General features: G+C 40.5%; 1 protein-coding gene and 1 pseudogene across 2 annotated transcripts in view; both read right to left on the reverse strand.

Moving 5' to 3' along the window:
• The window catches only part of ANKEF1 (ankyrin repeat and EF-hand domain containing 1), a 90,695-nt gene extending 84,907 nt beyond the window's left edge, over window positions 1–5,788 (reverse strand). For both annotated transcript variants that reach the window (XM_086335105.1, XM_086335099.1), the window contains exon 1: window positions 5,370–5,788. The gene's annotated coding sequence lies outside the window, so the exon portion shown is untranslated. The remainder of the gene's footprint in view (window positions 1–5,369) is intronic.
• A 3,754-nt stretch (window positions 5,789–9,542) lies between these two features.
• On the reverse strand, window positions 9,543–9,947 carry LOC147361301 (non-histone chromosomal protein HMG-14 pseudogene; annotated as a pseudogene).
• Window positions 9,948–14,452: the final 4,505 nt, after the last annotated feature.

Raw genomic sequence — 14,452 nt, forward strand, 5'->3', positions numbered from 1 at the left:
TATTGACATCATTGTACTTCCTTGACTATTTTCAAGATTGCTTATTAGAGCAAAAATAAGACAAAGAGATGGGAGATGGGAGGACTCAGATTTCTATTGGATATTATTATAAGAGGCTGCCTTGTACCTCTCAGGAAAACTGAACAAGCAGAAGTTACAAAACCATCTTTCAAGGGTATTGTAGAAGGTATTTCTTAATTGGACAAAAAGTGCACTCAGTGACTTTCAAGTTCCTTTTGAATTTTAAGACTGCTGCAACATTCTATAAAATAAAGTCAAAAGGAGATGTAGTTGAATTGCTGGTAAATAACAGGCCTTAGAAATGAATTCTCATTAACAGCATTTAGCATTTAGCAGAACTAAATTTAATTTACTGAAACTCACATAGAGGCTAAGGGATGCCACAAAGGGAGCTATGACATTCCTTCTGGATGCCAAGAGGGAGCTGCAGGAACCTGGCAGGGTTTGCAAATCCAGTGCCCTGCAGGGCTAGCAAGTTTTCTGATGGCAGCTGTAAGAGGCATGCGGTGAAGGCAGACCTCAAAAGGTATGTACTTAAAATGTAAAGCACTTCTGGTTTCCTTTCTTATCAAGTCATTACCATTGTCCCTAATCCTTTAGATATGGAACACTTGAGAGATAAGGGAACTCTAGGGCAAATGGCAAAGACTACATAAGCAATTTTGTGTGGTACAGCTGAAGCCCATTCCCCATGAATGTTAGCACAACAGAGTGTAGAAGCTCCCCAGGTATTGAAAGATTGTGCATGGACCTTTTATACATGTAGCTGAGTGAATTAAGATTTAAAAACAAAAAGAAACATACTGTGTACCTCTTCCATGATGTTTGCATGACAATTGAATTTTCTTAGAATTAAAAAAATAATTATCACAAAACAATGCTTCTATCATTGTCAGTCCCTTGCAAGTTGTTAGGGGTGAGAGTTTGACAGTTAAAGAGGTGGTCTGGCTGTGCAGCCCACATCCCACCAGATAAGTCGCCCCCTTCACATCTGTGTGTAAAGTTGGAACTCTGTAATGGAGAATTATTTAAGAATTTCATAATACAACCTGCTCAACAAAACATATCAGTTTCTTCTGGGGAGCAGTTATTGTGCCCTTGAACAAATACCATGGCTCAAATGGATAAAATTATACTAAAGCTAACTTGTTTTCTAAAAGTTTAAATATTTATATTTAATAAATATATTAAATACTAAATACATATTGCCATATATATATATATATAACAAGTTGTTTACTTTAAACATATTTATCATATACATGGGGATCCCAGGTGGCATAATGGTAAAAAAGCTGCCTGTCAATACAGGAGACATAAGAGATGCAGGTTCAATTCCTGGGTTGGGAAGATCCCCTGGAGGAGGGCACGGCAACACACTCCAGTATTCTTGCCTGGAGAATTCCAAGCCTGGCGGGCTACAGGTCAGTGTCTCAAAGAATTGGACACCATTGAAGTGACTTAGAATGTACACCCACTCACCATATATATAGTGAATATATATTTATATGTTAAATGTATACAAGATATATAGTGATGTAATCACCATAGTCAAGCCAGTTAATATATTCATCACTTCACTCAGTTACCGTTTTTTCTTTGTTGTGCTGACAACACTTAAGATCTACTAGAAATTTAAATATTTATTGTCCATGGGGCTAATCTTATTATTTGTCCTTATTGAATATAATTTTGTTACTTTTTTGGTGATAAGAGCATTTAAATGTTAATTTACATATAGACTAAAATAACCTTTTAGTTTTTGAGGGAGAAACACTTTTTAAAAGTTAAAATATCAGAAGTCTCAATGAAGAGGAGGTATGAGGACAAGGGTTTGGTTTTAAGAAGGTGTAATCACAACTGCTAAAATTAAATTAATTTACCAGGGTCTTCTGCAAACTAATCGGGTATTCTAGAGAAAAATGTATCTGTCTACTATGAAATCCAAACACAAGGAACCATTTATCTAACCATTTATCTGACAAAAAGCCAGGACAAAACTTATTCATCTGCTTCCACTGGACAAAAGCAGTGGAATAAACAAGGAACCAGGAAATTCCAAGTAAGTCCAGTTTTAAAGTTTAAAGTGTTATTAAGAGATTATCCTGAAGTGTTTCACCTTGCAATCTCTAGTGTTCAGAGGACACTAAACCAAAATGAGAGTAAATCTACATTCTTCCATTTCATATGCTAACACATTGATTTTGATCCAAGGACCATTTTAGTTGTAGTTTTAAATTACTTTTAAAAATTTTATTATCTTTTATATACCTATGGCTGATTCATGTTGATACATGTCAAAAACCATCACAATATTGTAAAGTAATTATCCTCCAATTAAAATAATTAATTCAATAAAAATTTTATCTTTTTTATTGAAGTATAATTGATTTGCATTGTATTAATTATTGCTGTACAGCAAAGTGATTCAGTTATAATATATACCTTCTTTTTTTCATATTCTTTTCCATTGTGGTTTATCATAGGATACTGAATGTAGGTCCCTGTACTGTACGTAAGACCTGGGTGTCTATCCATCCTGTATATAAGCTTGCATCTAGTCCCAGACTCCTGCTCAGTCCTTGCCTCTACCCCTCCTCCCTTGGCAATCACCAGTTTGTTCTCTATGTCTGTGATTCTGTTTCTGTTCATAGAAAAGTTCATTTGTAATGCATTTTATTTTCCACAAATATGTAATAGCATATGTATTTCTATTTCTCTTTTTTTCCTGGGCTGTGCAGCTTGGGGGATCTTAGTTCTCTGACCAGGAATCAAATCTGGGACCTAGGCAGTGAAAGCATGGAGTCCTAACAACTGGACTGCCAGGGAATTCTTCTCTCTCTCTGACTTAGTATGATCATCTCTAGGTCCATTCAAGGACTGTTCTGAAAATATACTGTCCTCTCAAGAACAACTGCTGATAATTTTTGCCACTTGAAGTTAAAGGATGTGCTCTGCCCTTTATTGCTACTATGTATAAAATACATAACGAATGAGAACATACTGTATAGCACAGGGAACTCTACCTAATGCACTGTGGTCACTTGATTGGGAAGGGAATTCAAAAGGGAGGGGATATATGTGCCAGGAGCCAGCACGGGAGTTCCTACCCATGACAAGGTCATGCAGGAGAGCCCTGATGGGCAAGGCGAGTCAGGGACTCAAGGGCGCCCCTCCCTGGTCTGCCTGAGCATCTACCCCAAAACCAGAATTTGTCTATTTTACTATTTCACGACTTTCACTAACTCTTCTGACATTAACAGGGGGGCTATCCCCGACCACCTTTCTCTGAAGAAAATTAACTTAGAGCTCTAGTTAATAATTGTCCTGGGCATAATAGGAGTATTTCAATTCAAACCCCTCTGATGACTTTCTAGCTTGCCTGACAGGTTTGTTAAGATTCACAGCCTCCCAACCACAAGAGGCACAGGAAGCTTAAGATATTCTAACAATGCAGAACTTCTCAGAGAGTTAAAATTGTTAAAATAGAACTAGTAGAGGATTTCTTTGTTGAGCTAATGCTTGCTGCCAAGTTTCCATATCCCTTACCTATTGTGTCCCTGGGAGTGTATTGATTAATATAGTTGGTGTATAGAAATGTAAGTAGTAGCTTTAATGTTTGTAACCTTAGACCCTTGAGTTAATTCTTTTCTTGTTATAGCCCACCACACTTTTGCCCTATAGAAATGCAACTTTATCTAATGCTTTCAGAGGGTGGCACCTGACTTTAGAATAATCACCTTTAGAGAAAAATAAGTTTTCTGAAGAAAGGGTCATAAAATGTTAACAGGCCTCCTAGCCAGAAGACGATGTAAATAACCTAAAGCTTTTGCATATGATAAGTTTGCAGAAAGAAAGCCTGTCTTCGATAAGGATCAAGGACTGCTGACCTTGAATGACTCTACCCGCTCCCCCTCACCCCTCCATTATCCTCTATGCACAAATTAAGGTATAAAAACTACTTTGGAAAATAAAGTGTGGGCCTTGCTCACCGAAGCTTGGTCTTCCCATGTTGTTCTTTCTCTTTCCTTTTCCTTTTCAGGCTGATCCCCTGGAGCGCAGGGGCCCTCTGTGTTCACTTTCCTGCCTGGGCTTCTAAGACCCACTTGAGAAGGTGCCTAAGGTGGGGCACATTCCACAATTCGAGAGGGCGCCTGCGGCCTACGTGAACAGAGCAAGTCCCGTGCTGGGGCTTTATTGGTTTTCTGCATAAACCAAGGAATATCAGCCTCTTTTCTCTCCTCTATTTTCTTAACTAAAGGCAAAATTCTTTCCTTATCTCTTTCTCTAATTCTATCCTTTTCACCAACGCTGTCCTCCTGAGGGAATCCCTGGATCCAGCCTGGGCTGGACCCCAGCATATATATATATGTAAGGTTGATTCATCTTGCTGCTCAGTAGAAGTTAACACAACATTGTAAAGCAATTATTTATTGTTTTTAGTCACTAAGTTGTGTTCAACTCTTTTGAGACCCTGTGGACTGTAGCCCATTAGACTCCTCTGTCCATGGGATTTTCCAGGCAGGAGTATGACAGTGGGTTGCCATTTCCTTCTCCAGGAGTCTTCCTGGCACAGGGATAGAACCTGTGTCTCCTGCACTGCAGGCAAAATCTTTACCACTGAGCCAGCTGGGGACTGCAAGGAGATCCAACCAGTCCATCCTAAAGTAAATCAGTCCTGAATATTCATTGGAAGGACTGATGCTGAAGCTGAAGCTCCAATACTTTGGCCCCCTCATGTGAAGAGTCGACTCACTGGAAAAGACCCTGATTCTGGAGGAGAAGTGGATGACAGAGGATGAGATGGCTGGATGGCATCACCCACTAAATGGACATGAGTTTGAGCAAGCTCCAGGAGTTGGTGATGGACAGGGAAGTCTGGCATGCTGCAGTCCCTGGGGTTGCAAAGAGTCGGACACAACTGTGTGACTGAACTGAACCAAGTCACCAGGGGAGCAACTATACTCCAATAAAAAGTAATTTAAAAATAAAGGCAATAAACAACTCATAGATTGAAAGTATATCATTTATTCAAATTTCGCTTCTACCAAGCCTTTTAGCCAAATTGCTTAAAAAGATTGAAATGGGAGTTTTAACTGTTTTTGACCTGTGCCTAACCCATGCTTGGGAGAGAAAATATCACAGATAGGGCTCCCCAATTTACTGAGTAAATGAGACTCTTAGCAGAAAACAAAAATTGTAGTCTCTACAGATGCTACCAACTCCATTTTTGAAACTTGGAAGGCAGTGATAAAAGGCATCTGCTTGTTTTTCTCTTCTCACCTCAAACATGCATGTGTCATTTCATTTGAAAAAGGGAGAATTAAGCTGAACATTCCATTTCTTACCTTAAAAAATACTTCTCAGTTGGTGGGGGTGGCATGTGGTGAGTCTTCCCGGGTGTCTCCTCCACTGCTGAGGGCTCTTCACTCCACTCTCCTAGAGTGAGAAGTCCCCTTCTTTTGGGGCTGGAAAATGGGCAGGAAGCATCCTGGAGCTGACTGTCTCTACACTGCCTAGGAATGGCTTCCCAGCAGCATTGCTAGAATCCAGTACTCAGGCTCTGCTCATGTTGAAGTCATCATTTTTTTTAATTTCCCCTTTGAAAATATAGAAAAGGACAGAGATGAAAATACTTGTAGCTGCTATTAAATAAACAGCATAAATGATAATAAAAAAGGCCAAAGCAAGTGTAAGATCCACAATGAAAATGATCAGCTCTGCCAACATGTCTGCCTTTCTCCTTGTTCACAGAAGATATTTAAACAGTTCTAAAGGCACACACTTAGGTCTTTATAAGATGTAAGCAGGAAAAAAGACATTTCTAAGCATGCCAAAGTGTGTTGTAATTCCCCAAGGATCTACCAAGAGGGCTGTATAATGAAACTTCTGATTTCCCAACTGATACACAACAGTGGCTAAAGGTAAAGGACGAGATACTGCTTCACTACAGATATGCTAATGGAGAGAGACACAAGAATCTATTTCATCCCCTGTGTAGCTGATTCGCTTGGATTGTAATTTCCAAAGATAGGAACACTCTAATATGCATTTATAACATGCAAGGCTGCTATAGAAATTTGTTATTTTTCTTGGGAAATTGAACTGTACAAGTCTAGTGTAAAATGAAAATAAAGCCATTTTCAAATATGCAAAAATTCAGAACGTCTACCTCTCTTGAATGTGTTTGGGGAAAAAAATTACTAGAGGATATAGTTCAATAAAAGATCTCCATTACTGAAAGAGGAAAACTTAGTATGTAAAAAATTGTGAATTTAACCAACGGAGCAATGAAATTAAATCCCAGAATCCCAGCTCATCAGCAAACACACAAGGTAATAAGTTCAAATTGTAAAGGGAAGTTAGTGAGCAGCCAGAGATAGCCTTTAAGGAAACAGTCACTTTCTTATATTAAATAGTATAATTAAAAATGAGATGACAAAATGACCAGAATATTTCTCAGTTAACAAAGTAAATGAAAGGTAATAAGATAATCCAAGAAGTACATAAAGTTGAATAGTATAGCCATGGTACTCAAATGAAGCAAATTAAACTGAAGCATGATTCCAAATAAGTCATGGGATATAAAAAACCAGACCCCGTGGACTGTAGTCTACCAGGCCCTTCTGTCCATGGAATTCTCCAGGCAAGAATACTGGAGTGGGTAGCCTTTCCCTTCTCCAGGGGATCCTCCCAACACAGGGATTGAACCCAGGTCTCCTGCAGCACAGGCAGATTCTTTATCATTTGAGCTATCTGGGAATCCCTATTTGTCTTTAATATTTGGAAAGTCCTGCTTTAAGTAGCATTGATTCAGAGTGTAGAATTTCATTTCCAAAAGGTTCAACCACAGTCCTTGATTTTATAATGGATATTTTCAAACTCAATACTTCACTTCTTTCCATCTCTCTCAGTATGCTTCCTAACTTTTTTCAGCTTTTAAATTGTCAAAAAACTCAGACTATACAAAGGGCAGAGGTATTGATTTTCACATCTTGCCTATGGAACTCAAAGGATACTGTCCAATAGTTGTGTAAGAAATAAGTATTAGCTATAGTTTTCAAAATAATAAAGATGGTCAATCGGAAAGCTAAAAATACAAATGTAATAGGACTTGTAATAATAAGATAGAATGGATAGTAAAAGCTGTTCAATTCTCGATTTTCATGGTAGTAAGTTAAAGATTGTTGGGGTCCTTTAATGGACCAGGACCTGGCAGTCCGGAGGTGACGATAAAAAAGTGAAAGAGAGAAAGAGGCAGATACTCCTTGGTTTACGCAGGAAGCCAATAAAGTCCTCAACCCAGGACTTGCGTCTCTCACGAAGGCACTAGATGCCCTCTCGAGGGGCTTGAAGGCACAGGGCGCCTTCTCGAGAGAGTCTTAGAGGCCCAGGCAGGAGAGTGAACAAGATGGGTCTCTGCACTCCAAGGAATCAGCCGAAGAGAGAGAGAGAGAGAGAGAAGGAAGGAAAGAAAGAAAGACACATGGACCCAAGCTCTGATGGAGAAAAGGTGCTTTAATGATTTTTCTGTGAGTATATATAGGCTGTAGTACAAGAAGTTTCTTTTGTCAATGATAAAGATCAGAAAACCAAATGTACAGTAACCGTTACCAAGGGAAAAGGGATGATGATGGTCACAAGGTCAGAAGACAATCCATACCTCAAGAAAGGGGATCGAGACTAAGCAGTTTTGTCGTAAAGAGAACGTTTACTAAGGGAGATTCAAGCCTGTCTCACACAATGACCCCAGTTCCTGGGAGCAGTGTGCTGTTCCCCTTAAAAACAAACAAAGGACCTGTGAGAAACAGCATGTAGGAATCCTCCTGTTAAACATTCCCTGACAAAAGATGCTGTTTTAAATTGCTTATAAATAACAAGCTATGACACCCCACTCCAGTGCTCTTGCCTGGAGAATCCCATGGATGGAGGAGCCTGGCAGGCTGCAGTCCATGGGGTCGCAAAGAATTGGACAGGACTGAGCGACTTCACTTTCACCTATTGGAGAAGGAAATGGCAACCCACTCCAGATTTCTTGCCTGGAGAATCCCAGCGACGGGGGAGCCTGGTGGGCTGCCGTCTATGGGGTCGGACAGAGTCGGACACGACTGAAGCATCTTAGCAGCAGTAGCAACAAGCTAAATTATATTACTTAGACCTATGCTGGCCAATACAGTGGCCACTTGTCATATGCAGCTATTGAACATCTAAAGTGTTGCCAGTCTGAATTGATAAATTCTCTAAGTAGGAAATAGACTTAACATGAAAAAAAATTAAATATCTCATTCATATTTTTTATATTGACTATATGTTAATATTTTGAGTTATGGGATTAAGTAAAATATGTCATTAAAATTATTTCATCTATTTCTTTTTACTTTAAAAATATGGCTGCTAGATTTATTGTTACATTACATTACATTTCAATTGGACAACACTCATCTAGAATTTTAGAGCTAAAAACCAGGAGAACCAAAACCAAAAAATGTTAAGAATAGTTCCCTCTGGAGAGTAGGACAAGTGTGGAGGGAAAGGCTTCATGTTTTTATTTCTGCCTTTTGTATAGTCTGAATTTTTAATATGAAGTTCATCTACTATTCTTTAAATGAACATTTAATTAAATACAAATAAAAGATAAGGTGTAATAAATAGATTATGATACAGTTTTTTTCTTTTATAATTGAGATTTTATTGGTTGTTTTGAGGATCACTACACAAACATTTCAATTTGTACACAATTCCTCACATACATACCAGAAATCTAAAAAATCATATAGTTGTGATTCTTAACAGTTATTCCAGTGACTTTCTAGCTTAAAATTTGGAGCAAACTTTTCTTAACAGGGTAGCAAGTACCAATATCTTCAAATATTGATATGCTGTTACATCATAAGTCCCACTGATTCACAATTTAATATCATATTCACTACATACTCAAACTGTCAATCGTTCACAGCACATTAACCAAGTTACTAGGAAAACTGGACTACCACGACCAAGGATGTTATAGAGCACATGAAATTCTGATCAGGAGAGCCAAGATCAAAAAGTGGTTTCCTGTAGAAAATAATTCTACCAAAGCAATATGTGAAGAGATGTAATTTAAAGTGTTCAAGACATTAAATGCACAACTGACTCCAAATTGCCATTTATATTATAGGATATGCTTTTATATTATAGGATATAAAAGCTTTTATATTATAGGATGCTTTTATATTATGGAATATAAAAGCTACCCCCCATCTATGGAACATTAAGCTGACACCCAACACAATCAAAACCTCCTGTATCTAATATCCCACTATTTTCTCGTTGTACCAAAAAATAAACAACCAGAAAATGATTTCACCTCTTAATAAAAAGCATTTACACTTAAAAAATGGGATGAGGTGGGATTCTCTCCTTTTAAAAAACGTTTTTAGGCTACCAAAAAACTTGCATTTACAAAATAGTTGATAAATATTCCTCTGGATTGTACAAGAAGGGAAACAGGGACCGCTGGCAGGACTGGGTGTGTGGTATTAATCAGACTTGGCTTCTTTCTCGTCTTCATCAGAGGCTGGGCTCTCCTCGTTTTTAGTCTCTGCATTTTCTACAGGTAAGTCCCTTTAGTCTCTTGGTTATCCACTTCTGCCTGTTGTCCCTTTGCTCCTCTTTTTCCATTTGTTTATGCTTTTTTGTCTGAAGATTCACCCTTTCCCACTGCCTTTTTTGGCTTATTTCCACTCTTTCAGGAGCGGGTTTTCTGACAGCCTCCCCAACCTCCCCTTGGGCTCCTCCTTCGCCACCCCCTCAGTGGAGCTGACCTCCTGGGCACCATGGCAGCAGACAGGCAGAGCCGGGTGCCTGTGGGCGGCGCCATCAAGAGCCTCTGCAGAGCTGAGTAGCCTGGCTGTGGCCACTCCTCTGCCCAGACTATGGTACATTTTTAAAGAAAGGATTAGGTGGGTGTTTGAGAGACAGAAATCAAAAGGACAAAGTGAGGTGAGTGAAGCAGATTAAAACGTGGAAAAGATACAGCTTTCAATAGATAAGAAAAGAAGGAAAGGAGCAGTAGGTAATTGTACTTGGGAAGGGAGGTTAAGCTTGTAAAATGTATCATATTGATCAATAGGGCACAGTCCAGTTTAAAACTCAATTTTAGGGATCACTGGATAGTTTCCTATATATTATATTAAGTAATAATGTAAGATAATTAGTAGATGGTGGCATTGTGATGGCTAATTCAAATGTAGTTAGCTTTATGCTTAAGTAATACACACATGCTCCAGTTTAACAAAGATAGACTTGCTTGTAATGGGTCACTTTACTAAAGAAGCTTGTCCTTAACTTAAAGAACCAACAAGCAAGTTCAGAACTGAATATCTTTAAATATTATCTTGAAAATTCAACACTTCAATTTTGCAGAGCTTCTAGAAAAGTAACATCAGGGGAAGAATGTGGATTTTCTATTATAATTTTGTTGGGGGGAGTTTATAATTTCCTCAGTTCTGTCTTGTCACAACAAAAATTTGAAGCAGTGGACCAGCGTTACAGCTCCGTGTTACAGCTCAGTTTTATTTAGAAAGTAAAGGAAAATACATCCTCAAGGTGTGAGGGAATGCCAACCCAAAAGACTAGAAGAGAAGAAAGGTTTAACTCCTCTTTTTATATGTTTTTTCTCCTCCCCTGGGCCTGCCCTATGTAAATTGGGCTAATGAGGAGTGATGTTTGTTTTACCTCACTGTTTGAGGTCCTCACTCCAGTCCTCGGACCTTCTTTTGTTCTATTTTCACAGGTTTTTCCCTTCTTTGTCTTTTGGCCACCGCCATTCTGGACTCCTTTTTCCTATTCTAACTACCTAATGTTCCCCCCCTCAAGAGATGGGAGGCCCAGTTCTTTGGGAACAGGGGCATAGAAGCCTTTCTGGCTTACTTCCTGCTGAGCTGGGATGGGGAGGGGCATTGGGCCTCCCCCTCTTGCCAGTCTCAGGCCTCAGAGTCCTTATAGTGGTGTCCATCCAAGGGTGAGTGATATTTTCTGTGGTCGGCTGTAGTTCTATATATCACTGTTGCACTGGCACTGCATGTTGTAGCTTGTTGACTTGGGCAGAGACAAAACGGGTTAGACAATTGATAATACATGGAGCAATCACAAGCAGCATCAATATGGTGATGACAGGGACTAGCAGGGGCATTAGGCAACTCCAAATTCCCATCACCAGGAATATTACCCAAAGAGAGATTGTAGACACCCAGAGAACTCTCCAGCTCATTCTTTGAGATAATGTAGGGTCTGAATGTTTTTCTTGAGGACTGTGAGACTTTCTTTAACTTATCTGGAGGTATTTACCCAGAAACAACATGTCTCATTCAAGATGGCTCAACTCCCTGCTTGTTCAGGGATCAGGAGATCCATCCCCTGTCTGTTTTGGAGTACAACCCCTGCCAAGCTGTGTTGCTCTTTAGAGCTGTTCTGAGAAATCTTATCCCCATAAACTTAATTTTGGGGGTGTTCATTAGAATGGCATTAATTTGTCATTCTGAATATGTATCTGAGATCTCCCAAGGGCTCACAGATATATTGAGTGTCCTCTTCTGTTTTCTTCCATGGCTTGACATGTGAGCAGTGAATCCAGGAGTCATGTCTTGGTAACTTGACTGCTGTGGGACTAGAAAGTATTACAGGGTAGGGCCCCTTCCATTTGGGCTGGAGTTGAGCCTTTGGAGATCCATCTTTCCAGACTTTAATTAGGACTTGAGTCCCTGGAGCATATAGTGGTGACTCTTTAGAATCTTTTGGGCCTTGGTTGGCACCTCACAACTGTATATCCTGTTGGAATTGCCCAATGGCCATGGTATAAGACCAGAGGGTCTGAGCCTCTGGATCTACGAAGAGGTCATTGACATAAACAAAAGGCCTCCCTTATAGCATCTCATGAGGACTAAGACCAACCTGTTTCTTAGGGGCAATACAGGTGAGGAGGAGAGCTATTGGTAAAGCCTCCTTCCATCCCAGGGAGGTCTCCTGGGTTATCTTATTTATCGCTGATTTTAAGAATTGGTTGGCTCTTTCTACTTTTCCTGAAGACTGATGCCTCCAGGTACAATGGAGATTAGTAAGCACAAGCTGGAATCAAGATTGCCGGGAGAAATATCAATAACCTTAGATATACAGATGACACAACCCTTATGGCAGAAAGTGAAGAGAAACTAAAAAGCCTCTTCATGAAAGTGAAAGTGGAAAGTGAAAAAGTTGGCTTAAAGCTCAACATTCAGAAAACTAAGATCATGGCATCTGGTCCCATCACTTCATGGGAAATAGGTGGGGAAACAGTGGAAACAGTGTCAGACTTTATTTTCGGGGGCTCCAAAATCACTGCAGATGATGACTGCAGCCATGAAATTAAAAAATGCTTACTCTTTGGAAAGAAAGTTATGACCAACCTAGATAGCATATTGAAAAGCAGAGACATTACTTTGCCAACAAAGGTCTGTCTAGTCAAGGCTATGGTTTTTCCAGTGGTCATGTATGGATGTGAGAGTTGGACTGTGAAGAAAGCTGAGTGCTGAAGAATCGATGCTTTTGAATTGTGGTATCGGAGAAGACTCTTGAGAGTCCCTCGGACTGCAAGGAGATCCAACCAGTACATTCTAAAGGAGATCAGTCCTGAGTCTTCTTTGGAAGGACTGATGCTAAAGCTGAAACTCCAATACTTTGGTCAACTCATGCGAAGAGTTGACTCACTGGAAAAGACTCTGATGCTGGGACGGATTGGGGGCAGGAGGAGAAGGGGACGACAGAGGATGAGATGGCTGGATGGCATCACCGATTCAATGGGCATGAGTTTGAATGAACTCCGGGAGTTGGTGATGGACAGGGAGGCCTGGTATGCTGTGGTTCATGGGGTCGCAAAGAGCCGGACCTGACTGAGCGACTGAACTGAACTGAACTGAACTGAACTGAATGCCCAATGCTTTAGAGATCTGTCAGGTGACCTTAGAATTAAATGATGTCCCATTGTCACTTTGTAATGACCAGAGCAGACCAAATCTCAGAATGATTTCAGAGAGCAGTTTTTTTTTAACCACCTCTTCAGCCTTCTCAGTCGAGGTGGGAAAGCCTTCAATCCATCCTGTGAATGTATCTATCATGACCAATAGGTATTTATACCCTTGAGAAACTGGCATCTGGGTGAAGTCCATCTGCCAGTCCTTTCCTGGGTAGGTCCCACATTGTTGGACGGGCTGGGCCAGCTGGGGTCTTCAAGCTCCTTGGGTATTGTTTTATTGGCAAGTGGGACAAGAGGAGACCACTTGCCTTATAGTTGTTTAGAGGCCTGTTCCTCTGAAGGACCTTTCTAGATCTTTGGAGGATCTTTTCCCCTAAATGAGGATATTTAGTAGTCTCCAATTTTGAGACCGTAGAGGGAAAGCCTTTGCCACCAGGTACTTCAGGCCAATTAGCTGAGCTCATAGCCCTGACTCGAGCTTTAGAGCTGGGAAAAGGAAAAAGAGTAGCCATTTACACTGACTCCAAGTATGCCATTCTGGTGCTACATGCATATGCTGCTATTTGGAAAGAAAGGGGTCACTTGACCATCCGAGGGTCCCCTAAATGAGTGGTGGCATGTAAGGAGTTAACCAACTTCCATTGGAGGTTCCCAGGGAGGAAAAGGAGTCTCTCTTTGTGGAACCATCCCGTATGATCTTGAAAGCCCTCAGTCTTAGCTTTAAGAGTCTCACCTTCAGTATATGAGGGAGTTTCTGGCAAATTAGTCTGTGGGACTAAGGCGGCAACCCCTATTAGGTCATTGTTCTGTAATGCTGCTCTCTTAGCTGCCTGATCGGCTGCTTGGTTCCGTCTTGCCACTTCTGTGCTCCCTTGTTGGTGTCTTTACAGTGGAGACTGAAACCTCAGTGGCCAGATGGAACTGCCTCCAAGAGCCTAAGGATTTGATCACCATATTTGATTGGGGACCCTCTGGAGATCTTGAACCATTCGCCAGGTTCCGCCCTTTTTCTTTACAGGGAGGATTGGGATGTTACATGGTGAATTGGTGGGGACTAATATCCCAGAGGCAAGGAATTTATTTATTAGAGGCTGTAGTCCTTTCAGGGCTCCTCTTCTGAGGGGATATTGCTTCTGGTTAGGAAACCAAGTGGGATCTTGGAGGACAATGATGACCAGTTCAGCTTGGTGGGCTTGTCCAGGAGTCCCCTGGTCCCACACCTGGGGGTTAACTTTGTCCTTCCATAGTTTTTGGTCCCTTTCTATTGAAGAGGGTGTAATGAGTTCTTCAGCAGTAACCAGAAGCTGTAGGGCTCTAGTGGATGAAAAGCTTCCCATCACAAGGGTGGTCTCCAGTTTAGTGAGTATATCCCTTCCCAATGAGGGAGTAGGACACTCAGGGACCACCAGAAACTGGTGGGAAATTATTTGTCCATCCAAG

The sequence above is a fragment of the Bos grunniens genome, chromosome 13 (assembly GCF_055505025.1).
Source record: "Bos grunniens cultivar Pamir isolate PY7600 chromosome 13, Bosgru_T2T1.0, whole genome shotgun sequence".
NCBI classification, from domain to species: Eukaryota; Metazoa; Chordata; class Mammalia; order Artiodactyla; family Bovidae; genus Bos; species Bos grunniens.